This window comes from Podarcis tiliguerta, assembly GCF_965153285.1.
Source record: "Podarcis tiliguerta genome assembly, chromosome: 7".
In the NCBI taxonomy this organism is placed as follows: domain Eukaryota; kingdom Metazoa; phylum Chordata; class Lepidosauria; order Squamata; family Lacertidae; genus Podarcis; species Podarcis tiliguerta.
The window spans coordinates 11,481,087-11,496,413 of NC_139540.1; the positions used below are offsets into that span (position 1 = coordinate 11,481,087).

The following is a 15,327-nucleotide window of genomic DNA, read 5'->3' on the forward strand; positions in this document are numbered from 1 at the left end:
CATTTTGGCTAATCTACTTTATTTACATATGAACACACACGGAGCACTGCAACATGGCTCCCTCTCTCTCTAGCATCAGACAGCAAAGAGAAAAAGAACAAAGGACAATAGTCCCACTTCACGGAACACCGTAACATAAACATCCTGTCTCCATCACTTTCCACTCTGTGGAGTCAAAACATACACCATCATGTGGTAGACAACAATCCCATGACTGCAATCATGGAGCAGGAATTCTAACAGCTTCCAAGAGGCAGCTGTACTTGCAGACAATGGTAGCACTCCCACGAAGAACAGTTACCTCCAAGAGCCTTCCTCTGCAGCACATAACCTCAAGACATTGGCAAATGCGCAGCTTCTTTCTCCTCCTCCTCCTTTCCCACATCTCAGATGCAACTTGCTACAGAATGACAGGATTCATTGATACCTTCCCACTTGCCACTGAAAGCTGCCAAGAAAGAAGCAGCCTGTCTATGTTGCACTGGTGCTGAAGAAAAGAGTCTCCATATCAATGCAGTATAGGTCTAGACCAGGGGTCTGCAACCCGCGGCTCCAGAGCCGCATGTGGCTCTTTTACACCTTTGCCGCGGCTCCAGGGCGGATACTAGCGAGGGGAGGAGGCGCATTGTGCGCCCTCTGTGGCGGGCGCTGTACTGGCTGTGACATTGCATGGGGGCGGTGCGTGCATTAGTCACGCACCTTCCCGACGTCACCTTCCTGCCCGCCCACTACATTGTAAGGGGCATGTACGCTGGTCACTGTTTTGAAGGGGAGTGGAGAACACACACAAAAAGGTAACTTGTTAATTTAACGTTTATTTCTAAGAGGAGTAATTCTGAGGGGTCAAACAAAGAAATAATAAAAAGTGACAAAAAAGTTATTTTTATAATGACGAGTTTTGCGGCTCCCAGTTTTTCCCCCCTTCGGAAACGGGTCCAAGTGGCTCTTTTTGTCTTAAAGGTTGCAGACCCCTGGTCTAGACAAATGGGAACTTCAACAAAATGTTACGGGGTGCAAGCTGGTCACACCCTGTTCCAGGGTGTCCCATCGCATCATCAGGATTTCTGATCCACCCGGCGCCCCAGAAGACCCTTAGCTTCCTATGTCCACTGATAAGGGTTTGGTTTTAGTTCACTTTCCCCCACCCCCACCATACTTCTGCAAAGCTTAGGGTCCCCCCAAGCATATCAATGGCTCCCCCATACAGTGGGACCTCGGGTTAAGAACTTAATTCGTTCTGGAGGTCTGTTCTTAACCTGAAACTGTTCTTAACCTGAAGTACCACTTTAGCTAATGGGGCCTCCCGCTACCACCGTGCAATTTCTTTTCTGATCCTGAAGCAAAGTTCTTAACCCGAGGTACTATTTCTGGGTTGGCGGAGTCTGTAACCTGAAGCGTCTGTAACCTGGAGTGTCTGTAACCCAAGGTACCACTGTATTTCTCAGTAGCCCTGTTTTAGTTACATAGCCATTGGCACTCAGCACTTGAGTTTTCTATTAGAGGGAGTTACATATTACAAGCATATTTCTCCCCCATTCCTTTTCCTGCGTGGAGATAACTCAGATTTCCAACTGGGATCTAACCCAGCTGGAGGCAAAAAGAAAGGAATGGCAACATCAGCATCCAAAGTAGCTGCAACAGCAGACTGTTGGGTCAAAGTTCAGTTCCCAGGACCATCCTGTTGTTTGCTCTGTACAGCAAGGGATTCTGATTCTTTGAAAAATGTTTTCAAGCCCTCTGGAAACACCCGAGAGATGCTTTGTATCAACCGAACCTCCCTAGATGCGCCTTTCCTGGACTTCCTCCTTGCATATCTTCCTAATGGCTTTTAAAATATAAATGTATCGATGCGTTCACAGCCCTGCGCCTTAGATCAGTTTAGCCGAATGCCAATTCTTTGTGGCACAAAATCTCTACCGCTGTGATCCTGGGATTGCTTCCCCGCTGATCTGCAAAGGAGTAGCTAATGATGTTGGCTCTCTTCCTGGCTTGGCCTGAAGACGGAAAGAGCAGATGGGCGGGAGGAGAAAATAGCTCGATGGCAGAAGCAGACGTTGGCCACGATCCAAGGCAGACTTGAGCACGCTTAAGCCCACTGAAATCGACGGGCTTATGCGTGCTTAACTCTGCCTTGGATTGCGGCCATTGCAATTAGCCGGGAGGTGGGACTGAAACATTTGAGGTTCAACTCCTTGGAAGGCCACGGTGCCAAGCTACACATTAAGAAGGATCAGCTGATGCAATCGTCTGGGAAGTTGAGTCCTAGCTCTGGATTCGCAGTAGTTTCTTAAGGGCCTAAGAACCTAGGTGAGGCACAAAGCAAAATTAAAACCAGCCAACTCTGCCTGCAGGTATACAGTCTAAAAATACACGCAGCTCCAAGATGAAGCTTAGTTCTGCAAAGCACCTGAAAACAAGGGAATCTTGTCTCAAAACAACATAGAGACTGGCTACATTCACAGCAGAGTTTATTCCATTTCCCCTATTATGGTCTGCATTGCATTTGAGCTTTCACAGCAGGTAAAAGCCATTTCTAAAGCTATTTAGTTGCTTTAAATTGTTTTTGATGTTGCATTTCAAATTGTTTTTAATCTTGTGTTTTAATGTTGTAACACACACACACACACACCCTGGGTCCTTAGGGTGAAGGTTGGGTTCTTCATCTGACGAAGAATGCAAGTTTAGCACTCGTTTCTATGGTATTGGCTTCGGGGGGTGGGGGGAATCTTTCAAATAATGTGGAAATTGCGCTATATTCCACTGGAGTTCCATGGTATTCTACTATAGTTCCAGAAGTGGTTGTAACATGGTGCAGAAACTCGAATATAGTGTCATGAAACACCATGAAATGGAATAAACTGAAGGCAGCTTGCATTCAACGGGTACCGATAGGCAGAGCTTGTAATAAATGATGGACAGGCAAGGAGAAGAGGCAGAGCAAAACTTGGTGAACCTTGTGCCTCCTGCTCCTCCCTGCCATGACTCCAGGAAGTTGCTCCTTCTCCTCCTCCTTGCTGCTATTGGCCTGCTTGCCAGGCAGAGAGAGCCAATCAGCAAGCTGGCGGCGGGAGCTATGTTTGTTCCTTCTGTCTACTATCTCATGGCTTTCTGTTTGAGAGCAAGAAGCAGAGGAGATCAAGCAGGTTTCGATGGTGAAGAGAAGCAGATCAAGGGGCCCCTTCCAGGCTGTGTCAGTGTTTTGCAGGAGGGATTCCAGTGCATAGCAGGAAATATTAGGTTTCATGCCACAAAAGTGAATTAAATTGCTTTGTCCACCCAAGCAGAACAAATCCACTTTGAAAGAGAACCTTACTTTGTGCAGGTAGTAGAGCGACAGGAAAATGCATTGCAAATGTGAGGAATGAATGAACGGTTAATGGCAGGAAATAGACAATGAGCTTTTTAGGAAGAAAGCATTAAGAAGAGTTAAGTGAAACTTGGTGAAACTAAGAATGTTTTGGTGCACCATGTTAGGAAAGCATTCTTTAAGAAACAGATAAACGTTCCTGGAAGCTCTACCTCTCTATCAAATCAGAACCAGGGAAGGCGGTGAAGGTCCTGTGTGAGTGCCTGGAGGCGGTTGGAAGATGGATGGTGGCTAACAGATTGAGGTTGCATCCTGACAAGACAGAAGTACTGTTTTGGGGGGACAGGGGGAGGGCTGGTGTGGGGGACTTCCTGGTCCTGAATGGGGTACCTATGCCCCTGAAGGACCAGGTGCACAGCCTGGGAGTCATTTTGGACTAACAGCTGTCCATGAGGCGCAGGTTAATTCTGTGTCCAGGGGGGCTGTCTACCAGCTCCACCTGGTACGCAGGCTGAGATCTTACCTGCCCACGGACTGTCTTGCCAGAGTGGTGCATGCTCTAGTTATCTCCCGCTTGGACTACTGCAATGTGCTTTACATGGGGCTACCTTTGAAGGTGACCCAGAAACTGTAATTAATCCAGAATGCGGCAGCTAGACTGGTGCCTGGGACTGGCCGCTGGGACCACATAACCCCGGCCCTGAGAGATCTGCATTTGCTCCTAGTACATTTCCGAGCACAATTCAAAGTGTTGGTGCTGACCTTTAAAGCCCTAAACTGCCTCCGTCCTGTATACCTGAAGGAGCATCTCCAGCCCCATTGTTCAGCCCGGACACTGAGATCCAGTGCCGAGGGCCTTCTGGCGGTTCCCTCATTGCGAGAAGTGAGGTTCTAGGGAATTAGACAGAGGGCCTTCTCGGTAGTGGCGCCCGCCCTGTGGAACACCTTCCCATCAGATGTCAATGAAATAAGCAGCTATCTTATCTTTAAAAGACATCTGAAGGCAGCCCTGTTTAGGGAAGTTCTTAATATTTAATGCTGTATTGTTTTTAACACTCAGTTGGGAGCCACCCAGAGTGGCTGGGGATACTCAGCCAGATTGGGGGGGGGGGTATAAATAAATTATAAGGTTGGAAGTAAGACATTGTGTGCTGCTGATACTGTGTTTTGCTGTGTCAGGGTTGTTAATGACTGGACTGAGATTATACCGTGCTGGAGAGATGGAGAAGGAATGTAAATAGCTTGTATATAATAGTAACAGAAGTGCTTGTGCAACCAGTCAAGCAATAAAGAAGCTCTTGACTGTGAATCTGAGTATGACTCCTGTTCTTGTCCTCAGCCTCCAGGGAAAGCTCTGCTGCAAACAGTAAGGTTTTACCGACGTGCCACCACACAAGCAGAAAAGCGCAACAGAAGTGCGTGGGCAGTAACCTCTAATACACCAGTCAGAATGGGCTCAATTGGGATCACTTGTCTGGCATAAAGAACCTTAGGAGTGTGTGTAGGAAATCCATTTATTCCTTCCATTCCATCAGTAGTATCAAAACTCAACAAACACCACTGGTAGGCCCTCTCTGCTAAACCATTTTCTAGACCATCTGCTATCAACCAATCTATTTGAAAGTACTTGTTATGTACTGAGTTGAATAGGATCCAGAATGCAGCAGTCTGATTGGTCCCAGAACAATAGGATCCAGAAGGCAGCAGTCTGATTGGCCCCAGAACAATAGGATCCAGAAGGCAGCAGTCTGATTGGTCCCAGAACAATAGGATCCAGAATGCAGCAGTCTGATTGGTCCCAGAACAATAGGATCCAGAATGCAGCAGTCTGATTGGTCCACAGGAGCCACCTAATCCAACTCCAGGTGGAAGTGAATCCACAACCTGATTGGCCTACAGGAGAATCCTGGAATTAGCCAATCACGTGGGGCGCATTGTGTAAATAATGCATATAAAGCAGACGTTTCGGGGGCATTCCTCACTACTATGAGCTGAATAAAGAGCATGAAATCCACACTCAACTCCGAGTATATTTCAGTACTTACATTTGACTTAATAATAATTGCTTTTAAAAGAGTTTTGTTCTGTTGGTTGATGTTCAGCTGCCTAGAACTCCTTTGGGAGAAAGGATGGGATGTAAAAAAAAATATTTTTAAAGCATCTTTAATCAATGGAAATCTGTGCTGCAACTGCGATGGGAATATTGTGTACCATTCTGCTCACCTCACCACAAAAAGGATATTGTAGAGTTAGAAAAGAATTCAGCAAAAGGGCGAGCAAAATGACCAAGCAAGTGGATATGGCTGTATGCGCAGCATTTGGGATGTTTTAGTTTGGAGAACAGGCAAGTAACAGGCAACGTGATAAAAGTTTATAAAATATATAGAGAAAGGGGATAGAGCCTGTCAGGGAACTGCCATCAGTGTCCGAGGGAGAGAGCAAGCTCCGAAGGGATCCCAGAGAGCGTCCCGGGAGTGGGAGAGGCAGCCCATCTTCTGGGGGAGAGAATCAGCGTAGCTCCAGTGGAGAAGGGGGGGAGATGGGGGAATCGGCGAGGCGATCCCATGACTCCTTGCCGGGGACCAGCGGGGAGAGAAGGGGTCCTCCGCTGCCTACGCCCTCCTTGCGCAGAAGGCTTCCGCGCAGGGAGAGTAGGCAGAGACTGGGCATCAAAGAACTTATTTGCTGGAAGAAGTTTAAGAAACGCCCACTGACGGATTCTGCCAGCGATTGAGACAGTCACGGGAGAGTGGCTGCCCGGACAGGAAAGGTTCACTCAGGCAACGCAGCCAGACGTTGGGACAAGCTTACGCATGAGCAACCCCTAGAACCACCACAGAGCCGATAGACAAAAGTTTTTCTCCTTCGTAACTCTAAAACTCTAGAACAATGATGCTGAATGTTGGAAGATACAGGACAGGCGAAATAAAGTATTTCTTAACATGGATCATAGTTAAACTATGGAACTATGGAGGGGGAAATAAATAAATAAATAAATAAATAAATAAATTTATACCCCGCCCTTCCCGGTTCAGGAAGCCAGGCTCAGGGTGGATAACAACAAATTTAAAATACTTAATTGATGCTATTAAAAAAACAGCATAAAATACGATACAAAACATAGATAACAATAAAATCAAAAATCAATTTAGGGGGGAAATCCATCCAAAAAACATTAGATGATCACCAGGGCTAGCTGGCTAAATCAGTCCCACTTGGGCCAGTGAGGAGACCAGGGGAGAATTAGCTGTGGGATCCCAGAGTGGGTAATCTTAATAAAAAGGGGAGGGAGACGGAAGGAAGGGGAACAAAAGATCAGGCAAGGTTCAAATTGAAAGCCAGGTGGAATACCGTAGTTCTGTCTTACAGGCCCTGCAGAAGGAAGTTAAATCCTGCAGGGCCCTGGTCTCATTGCTTTTTGTTTGTTACTACGATATGTATTTTTGTGCTTTTTATATTGTAAACCAGCCTGCGATCCTCGGATGAAGAGCAGTATAGATATTTAATAAGTAATCATCATCATCACTTCCTCTCACAGTGATGGAAACCAAGCTAGGACTCAGCAAATGAAATGTTTTCACTGTGTTTTAAGTGCAATATACAATGTCACACTAGAGGGCAATGGTGAGCCTTATGGAAAATTCAATGTATTTTTTTAAAAACATTTTCAGAACCCTTTTTTATATGTGTGTGGATTTCACCCTAGATAGCTTTAAAAGAGGATTAGACAAATCCATGGAAGAGAAGGCTATATACTCTGCCTCTAGAATTGGCAGCAGCAATGCTTCTGCAGCTGCTGGAAACGGCAGGAGGGGAGAGGGGTCTTGGGTTCGAGTTCTGCAAGCTGGTTTTCCATAGGCATTTGGCTGGCCACTGTGAGAACAGGATGCTGGACTAGATGGGACACTGGCCTGATCCAGCAGGCTCTGCTTGTGTTATTAAATGTTAAATACTCATCAAATGGCACTGTGGGTTAAACCACAGAGCCTAGGACTTGCCAATCAGAAGGTCGGCGGTTCAAATCCCCACGACGGGGTGAGCTCCCGTTGCTCGGTCCCAGCTCCTGCCAACCTAGCAGTTCGAAAGCGCGTCAAAGTGCAAGTAGATAAATAGGTACCACTCTGGCGGGAAGGTAAACAGCGTTTCCGTGCGCTGCTCTGGTTCGCCAGAAGCGGCTTAGTCATGCTGGCCACATGACCAGGAAGCTGTACGCCGGCTCCCTCGGCCAATAAAGCGAGATGAGCATTGTAACCCCAGAGTCGGTCACGACTGGACCTAACAGTTAGGGGTCCCTTTACCTTTACCTTTTTACCCAAGCTTTTATCAAGCAAATCAGTATGAATGTAGGATGAATGTTCATGGCTTAATAGCTGAGGTCCAGCACGTAGGGCCTTCTGGCGGTTCCCACACTGCGAGCAGCAAAGCTACAGGGAACCAGGCAGAGGGCCTTCTCGGTAGTGGCACCCGCCCTGCGGAACGCCCTCCCATCAGATGCCAAAGAGATAAACAACTACCTGACGTTTAGAAGACATCTGAAGGCAGCCCTGTTCAGGGAGGTTTTTAATGTGTGACATTTTAATGTATTTCTAATCTTTGTTGGAAGCCACCCAGAGTGGCTGGGGAGACCCAGCCAGATGGGTGGGGTACATATAATAAATTATTATTATTATATTATAATAGGCTCCCTGCAAACAAATCAGAACAAATGCTGAGCAGAGTCAGTCCTAATCTAACTTCCGCAGCAGCTTTGTGCAAGCAAATCAGGATGGATGCTCAATAAGTAGGTCAAGATGAGGAGCCCTAGATTGCGTTACACATCATGGAGGTAAATGGAGACAAAGCTGTTCTTTTTCAGCTTTGCGTTTTTGATCAAATTTACTTCTGCTCTGAATACGTAAAGAAAACGAGAAGAAATGAAAAATCGTGCTGGAACGCAGAGCACTAGAAGCCAGTAAACAGACACCAGGCAAATGAGGAGAAATGAGAAAGAATAGAAGGAGGAGGAGGAGGATTATTTTTAAAAAAAATCTATCTTGGACAAATTTAATTTTAGAAAAAGAGCAGTCATCCTTGAAGAAATGGCAGAAAGGCACGCCGAGAGGCAGGCAATAACAGATGGAGAAAGAAGTGAGGCTCTTACAACGCAATGTTCAGGCTTCGTGGATGGGTTTCTTAATGCAGTCAGGAGAACGCCTCCATGTTGCAATATTCCGTGGGGATTAGTCATCGCTGCAAAGATGACTTTGTCAACGGGATCCGAGTCAAGTGTAATATTCTGCCCGTAGCTTCAGCAGAGAAGTGTCTCCGTCCCTGTGTAACATGAGGCATTAACGTAATCTCTTCTTTAAAGTCAATTCACAAGGTCCAAACATTCCCCTCAGTGAGGACATTAAAAACCACCTAGACCTGAGGGCACCAACATCTAACAACTCCCATCCTCCTTGGCCATCAGCCATCATGGCTGGGGGTGATGGGAATTGTAGTTCAGTTACAGCCAGAGGACACCACTTTGGCTACAACCAGAGATTATAACCATGTCTTGCTAATAAATATGCAACTGTAAAAGAGCACCCTATGGAACATTGAAACCTTTTTCTTAAAAAAAAGAAAAGAAAAGAAGAATTTAATTCTTACGGGGAATGCACAACTTCATTAAACGTAATAAATGTTTTACTATGTTTTTATGTATGTTGGAAGCCTCCCAGAGTGGTTGGGGCAACCCAGTCAGATAGTCAGGGTATAAATAACATTGTTGTTGTTGTTGTTGTTAAATAGGATGTCCCCACTTTCATCTGAGAAATGTTGGAGGGTATGGGTGATGATGAGAGGACTCCAGTAACACCTGGAAGGCAAGAGATTGCCGATCCCTGAAGAAGAAGAAGAATAAATAATAAATTTTATTTATATCCCGCCCTCCCCAGCCAAAGCCGGGCTCAGGGTGGCTAACAACACTAAAATAGTGCAACATTATAAAAACATTATAAAAATTAATTAAAATCAAACTTGATGGCAACCATAAACTAAAGTCTTGTAAAGATTGCCAAAGGAGGGAGTCAGGCTGCGCCCTGACCAAAGGCCTGATGGAACAGCTCTGTCTTGCAGGCCCTGCGGAAAGATGTCAAGTCCCGCAGGGCCCTAGTCTCTTGTGACAGAGCGTTCCACCAGATCGGAGCCGCAGCCGAAAAAGCCCTGGCTCTAGTTGAGGCCAGCCTAACCTCTCTGTGGCCTGGGACCTTCAAGATGTTTTTATTTGAAGACCGTAAGTTCCTCTGTGGGGAATACCAGGAGAGGCGGTCCTCTAGGTACGAAGAGGAAGAAGAAGAAGAAGAAGAAGAAGAAGAAGAAGAAGAAGAAGAAGAAGAGGAGGAGGAGGAGGAGGAGGAGGAGGAGGAGGAGGAGGAGGAGGAGGAGGAGTTTGGATTTGATACAGTTGTACCTCGGTTTACATATGCTTCAGGTTACAGACTCCACTAACCCAGAAACAGTACCTCGGGTTAAGAACCTTGCTTCAGGATGAGAACAGAAATAGCATGGTGGTGGCGCGGCAGCAGCGGGAGGCCCCTTTAGATAAGTGGTGCTTCAGGTTAAGAACAGTTTCAGGTTAAGAACAGAGCTCCAGAATGAATTAAGCTCTTAACCCGAGGTACCACTGTATCCCACTTTCTCACTACCCGAAGGAGTCTCAAAGCGGCTAACAATCTCCTTTCCCTTCCTCCCCCACAACAAACACTCTGTGAGGTGAGTGGGGCTGAGAGACTTCAGAGAAGTGTGACTGGCCCAAGGTCACCCAGCAGCTGCATGTGGAGGAGCAGAGACACGGACCTGGTTCACCAGATTATGAGTCTACCGCTCTTAACCACTACACCACACTGGCTCTCAATAGTATCAATTCTGACTGACTGCGGCTCTCTCAGACCTCTGGCAGAAATCTGCCCCAGTCTGGCTGCTTAAGATATTGGAGATGGTGCATTCTGAACGCAGAACCTTCTGCACCCAAACCATGAACTCTGCTATTCAGGTCCTGCTCCCTAACTGGAAAGGTGTAGCAGTGGCGTAGCGTGGGTTGTCAGCACCCGGGGCAAGGCAAGTAATTTGCGCCCCCTAACCCGTGGATTTGCGCCCCCTAACCCTAACCCCCAGATGTTGCGCTCGGTGCGGCCGGCCCCCCCTGCACCCCCCACGCTATGCCACTGAGGTGTAGCACAGAGGTCAGCAAACTTTTTCAGCAGGGGGCCGGTCCACTGCCCCTCAGACCATGTGGGGGGCGGACTATTTTTTTTGGGGGGGGGGGGAATGAACGAATTCCTATGCCCCACAAATAACCCAGAGATGCATTTTAAATAAAAGGACACATTCTACTCATGTAAAAACACGGTGATTCCCAGACCATCCGTGGGCTGGATTTAGGAGGTGATTGGACTGGATTCGTCCCTCGGGCCTTAGTTTGCCTACCCATGGTGTAGCATTTTTTGGATTAAGACTGCGATTCTGCAAGGAGTCACCCATTGGTGTTGTTATGAGTCCTCCTAAATCCATCTCCTAATCTAATAATCCTGACAAGTCCATTTTTATTATCAGTAGATCTCTAGGCACCGTTGGCTTTTTACATTCCATTAAACACAACATTTTGGGACTCAGAAGTGTTTGAAATTTGCTGATGTTTCTTCCATTTGAAGAAAAAAGTCCCCTCTTACTCTGCGTATATTGTACGTTTATGTAACCGTGCCAGAAACACATGTTTTCCATTATTTCTGCTCATCTCAACAGATTTGTCTTCAATACCAAACTTTTAAAGAACACTGCAGTTTTTAAAAACGGCAACAGCACATCTTTGCTCTGCAGACGTTGCTAGCTACCGATTCTGACATCTCTCATAGATTACAGTTCAAATAAGAAAATTGGGTCACCGTCCCCAAAACTGGAGTGTCACATCAGCCTTTGCAATACAGATGTGTCTTTTTTTTTTAAGATAAATGTAAACAGATGATCTGTGTTAAAAAAATGGAAGCATCCCCATACTCCCGCATATAATTTTCCATTTGTTGCTCTTGTGTTCCAAGCCCAGCTCATGTGAAGGAATGTCAGTGAACAAATGAAGGCCAGGATTCTGGCATCAATCCTGCCTCCCCTTGGCTCCTTGTTCTCTCTTGATACTTTTGTTTTTCAAGCCCTTTCTTCCCTGCAGGGCTCAGGACGTCTCAGGGGGAGGAAAATAGCTGGGATTTTTTACAGCACTGGGTCTTTTCCAGCAAGGCAGTCTTGCCAAAGGGGGCCAATTCTAAAGAGGCCAATTTCAGACAGGCAGTCAAAGGCAGGAGAGAAAGAGGCAACAGGACTGCATGCCCACAGAAGGAAATCAAAGAAGAACCTGCAAGGACAAGAAAGGGGAACTGACCAGGAAGCGAGGAAGTGCTTTATTGCACAGGCTGAGGTCTGGTCTACAAATACAGCAAAATGTTAAGTTGTGGGTGAACACATCAGACCACACAGCGATTCTTCAAACAGCTCTTGTTTATTCACAGGCCAGAACAGAACTGAACTGAAGGGTTCAGCCAGCCTGCTTATACAGAGCTCCACTACAACGCAACAGTAACAACTTTCAGCCAATCACTGAACGTCACTTTCAATTCCTTATTTGCATATGTGGACCTGAGTGAAAACTGTCTACAGTATCCCCCTGCTGGCCCAGGGTGAGAACTTCAGTACATAACACAAAACAAGGTGGTAAAATGCATGAGAGTCTTGATCTCCGGGTCGTGGATTTGAACCCCATGTTGGACGAAATATTCCTGCACTGCAGGGAGTTGGATGAAATGATCCTCGTGGTCCCTTACAACTGCGCAATTCTATGATTCTGATGTAGGTCCATGAATAAACATAGTTTAGAGATCCCAGGCCCTAAGGAAGTCAGATTATCCTACACCAGGGCCAGGGCTTTCTCAGTGATGGCTCCGACCAGGTGGAATGCTCTGTCCCATGAGACCAGGGCCCTGCAGGATGTAACTGTTACGATATGGATGCAATGCAGCTGCAAACTGCTAGCTTGAAAACATCACATGATGGAATGTTGGGACTGTTCTGTGGGAAACAGAGGGACAGTCATTTCACAGGGCAATGCACCGGAATTAGCTCAGAGTGTAATATGAGCTCTTCCTCTTGCTCTTGTACAGGACGTACAGGAGGTGATTGCTGTAGCTTGAAGAGAGCTGTCTGCTGGAGCTTGAAGAGAGCAGTCATGTTTTCTGTAATGCTTCAAAGACAGAAATAAAAGCATGAAAATACGTTTCTGTCTATCTCCTTTTCCCTGCCGGGAGTGCAGGAGGGAGGGGGGGTGTTCTTCCCACGCTGAGAAGAATCGTGGCTAAGCCACTTGACTTAGCCACTTCTGGTGAACCAGAGCAGCACACGGAAACACCGTTGACCTTCCCGCTGGAGTGGTACCTATTTAGCTACTTGCACTTTGACATGCTTTCAAACTGCTAGGTGGGCAGGAGCAGGGACCGAGCAATGGGAGCTCACCCCATCGCGGGGATTTGAACCACCGACCTTCTGATCAGCAAGTCCTAGACTCTGTGGTTTAACCCACAGCACCACCCGCATCCCTTTAATTTATATATTTGAGACCTTAAATTCTTATAACAATTCTATGAAAATGGACTGAACCAACACGAGCTGAAGACAAGTGTCGCATTTTTGCATGGTCCCCGATCTCCATAGGGTGGGGTACAAATCTAATTACAGTCCTACCTCTTGTTACGTTTGCTTCATGTTACGTTTTTTCAGGTTGTGTCCCATGGCAACCCGGAAGTATCAGAAAGGGTTACTTCCGGGTTTCGCTGCTTGCGCATGCACAGTAGCACCAAATCATGCTTCACACATGCACACAAGTGCCAAATCATGCTGCGCACCTGCACAGATATGGCGCTTCAGGTTGTGGGCTTTTCATGTTGCGAACAGGCCTCCTAAATGGATCCCATTTGCAACTAGAGGTACCACTGTATCGTCTAGAGGTACCACTGTATCGTCATCCTACGAAAGAGAGGACCAATGCGGAAGGCAAAGGGCCGGGCTACAGATATTTCCCTCCTGATGTCCTAGATCTCGGTTTGCAAGGTGCTTGCTTGCAACCACTACTGGGATGCCTGAGGAAAGCATCCCAGCTAGCTTGTAGGGGCTGCTGTCAAGGGATGTCCCCCAATGCAAAAAGTTCATGTCTTGTTGTTTTCGTTTAGTCATTTAGTCGTGTCCGACTCTTCGTGACTCCATGGACCAGCGCACGCCAGGCACTCCTGTCTTCCACTGCCTCCCACAGCTTGGTCAAACTCATGCTGGTAGCTTCAATAACACTGTCCAACTATCTCGTCCTCTGTCGTCCCCTTCTCCTTGTGCCCTCAATCTTTCCCAGCATCAGGATCTTTTCCAGGGAGTCTTCTCTTCTCATGAGGTGGCCAAAGTATTGGAGCCTCAGCTTCAGGATCTGTCCTTCCAGTGAGCACTCAGAGCTGATTTCCTTCAGAATGGATAGGTTTGATCTTCTTGCAGTCCATGGGACTCTCAAGAGTCTCCTCCAGCACCATAATTCAAAAGCATCAATTCTTCGGCGATCAGCCTTCTTTATGGTCCAGCTCTCACTTCCATACATCACTACTGGGAAAACCATAGCTTTTACTATACGGACCTTTGTTGGCAAGGTGATGTCTCTACTTTTTAAGATGCTGCCCTGTGAGCTACAGCAAACCAAATGATATTGAGCTTGGTGGACCAACGGTCTGATTCGGTCTAGGGCAACTGCCTGTGTTCTGCCAGACCTATGCATGGCTACCTGGGTCAAAATGCCCCAGATGACCTGAAGCTCTGGCTTTCCACGTCTGTCTGTGCCGGTGCTCCTCCTGGCTGAGTCTCCTGCTCCAGTGTCACTGCTAATTAGAAATGATGTTCCTCTCCTTCCTCCTTGCTCCAGGCATGTGCCCTGTCACGGACAGAGTTATGTCATCCTCAGCATAACACCCAGCAGTGTTTGCAACTTTCAAGGGGCACCAGCTGCTGGCATGGGCCGTGCCGCTCAGCATGACCGCGGCACCAGCTGCTGAGCAGAAGCATCTGTGCAAGATGCAGCGCAGAGACGGGGGCCACATGCTGACCCCAAACTCATTCCATTTCAGGTGGGAGGCAGACATGAGTGGAAACCTCTCAACAAACCAGAGCGCTGCATGTGCAAAAGGAGACGTAAAAAGTCATGTGCAGAAACCTCTCGAGGCAACTCCTCCGGTTCTTTCTGTTGTGATTCATTACGGTTTGTTTGTTTTTAGAGGCATTTTCCTGGTCATGCCATCTTATTGACGTATTCAGAAGTCTATAATAACTTTTCCGCTGCCTACCCGAACTGGAAAAAATCTTTTCTCTCCTTAGCTTGTTTGCATTTTGGCTCAATTCATTATCTCATTGGTTAGTACAGCGGATGCTCGGGTTGCGAACCCGATCCGTGCGGGATGCACATTCGCAACCCGCAGCATTCGCAACCCGCGTCTGCGCAGGCGTGGGTTGCGATTTGGCGCTTCTGCACAAGCACAAAGTGTGATTTGTAATTACAGTGGTGCCCCGCAAGACGAAGGCCTCGCAAGGCGGAAAACCCACTAGACGAAAGGGTTTTCCGTTTTGGAGGTTCTTCGCAGGACGAATTTCTCTATGGGCTTGCTTCGCAAGATGAAAATGTCTTGCGATTCCTGGGTTGTTGTTTTTTTCGCTCCCCACCCCCTTTTTCTAAGGCACTAAGCTGCTAATAGCCTTTTAGCAGCTAATCCGCTAATCGCTTAAGCCTTTAATAGCCGCTAATAGCCGCTAAACCGCTAATAGCGCTAATCCGCTAATAGGGTTGCTTCGCAAGACGAAAAAACCGCTAGACGAAGAGACTCGCGGAACAGATAACAAAACTGCATAGAAAAATGCATATATTTGGAGAAATTAGCACGAAAATGCCCACGAATTCCCATTTTGTTGTTTTTCCTTTTCAATTTAGGAAT

At 46.9% G+C, this 15,327-nt stretch overlaps 1 long non-coding RNA gene across 1 annotated transcript in view; it reads right to left on the reverse strand.

Annotated features, from left to right (window-relative positions):
* Window positions 1-2,978: 2,978 nt before the first annotated feature.
* Window positions 2,979-15,327, reverse strand: part of LOC310682270 — a 106,390-nt gene continuing 94,041 nt past the window's right edge. The window contains exon 3 of the long non-coding RNA XR_014513832.1: window positions 2,979-3,086. This is a non-coding gene — a long non-coding RNA (uncharacterized lncRNA). The remainder of the gene's footprint in view (window positions 3,087-15,327) is intronic.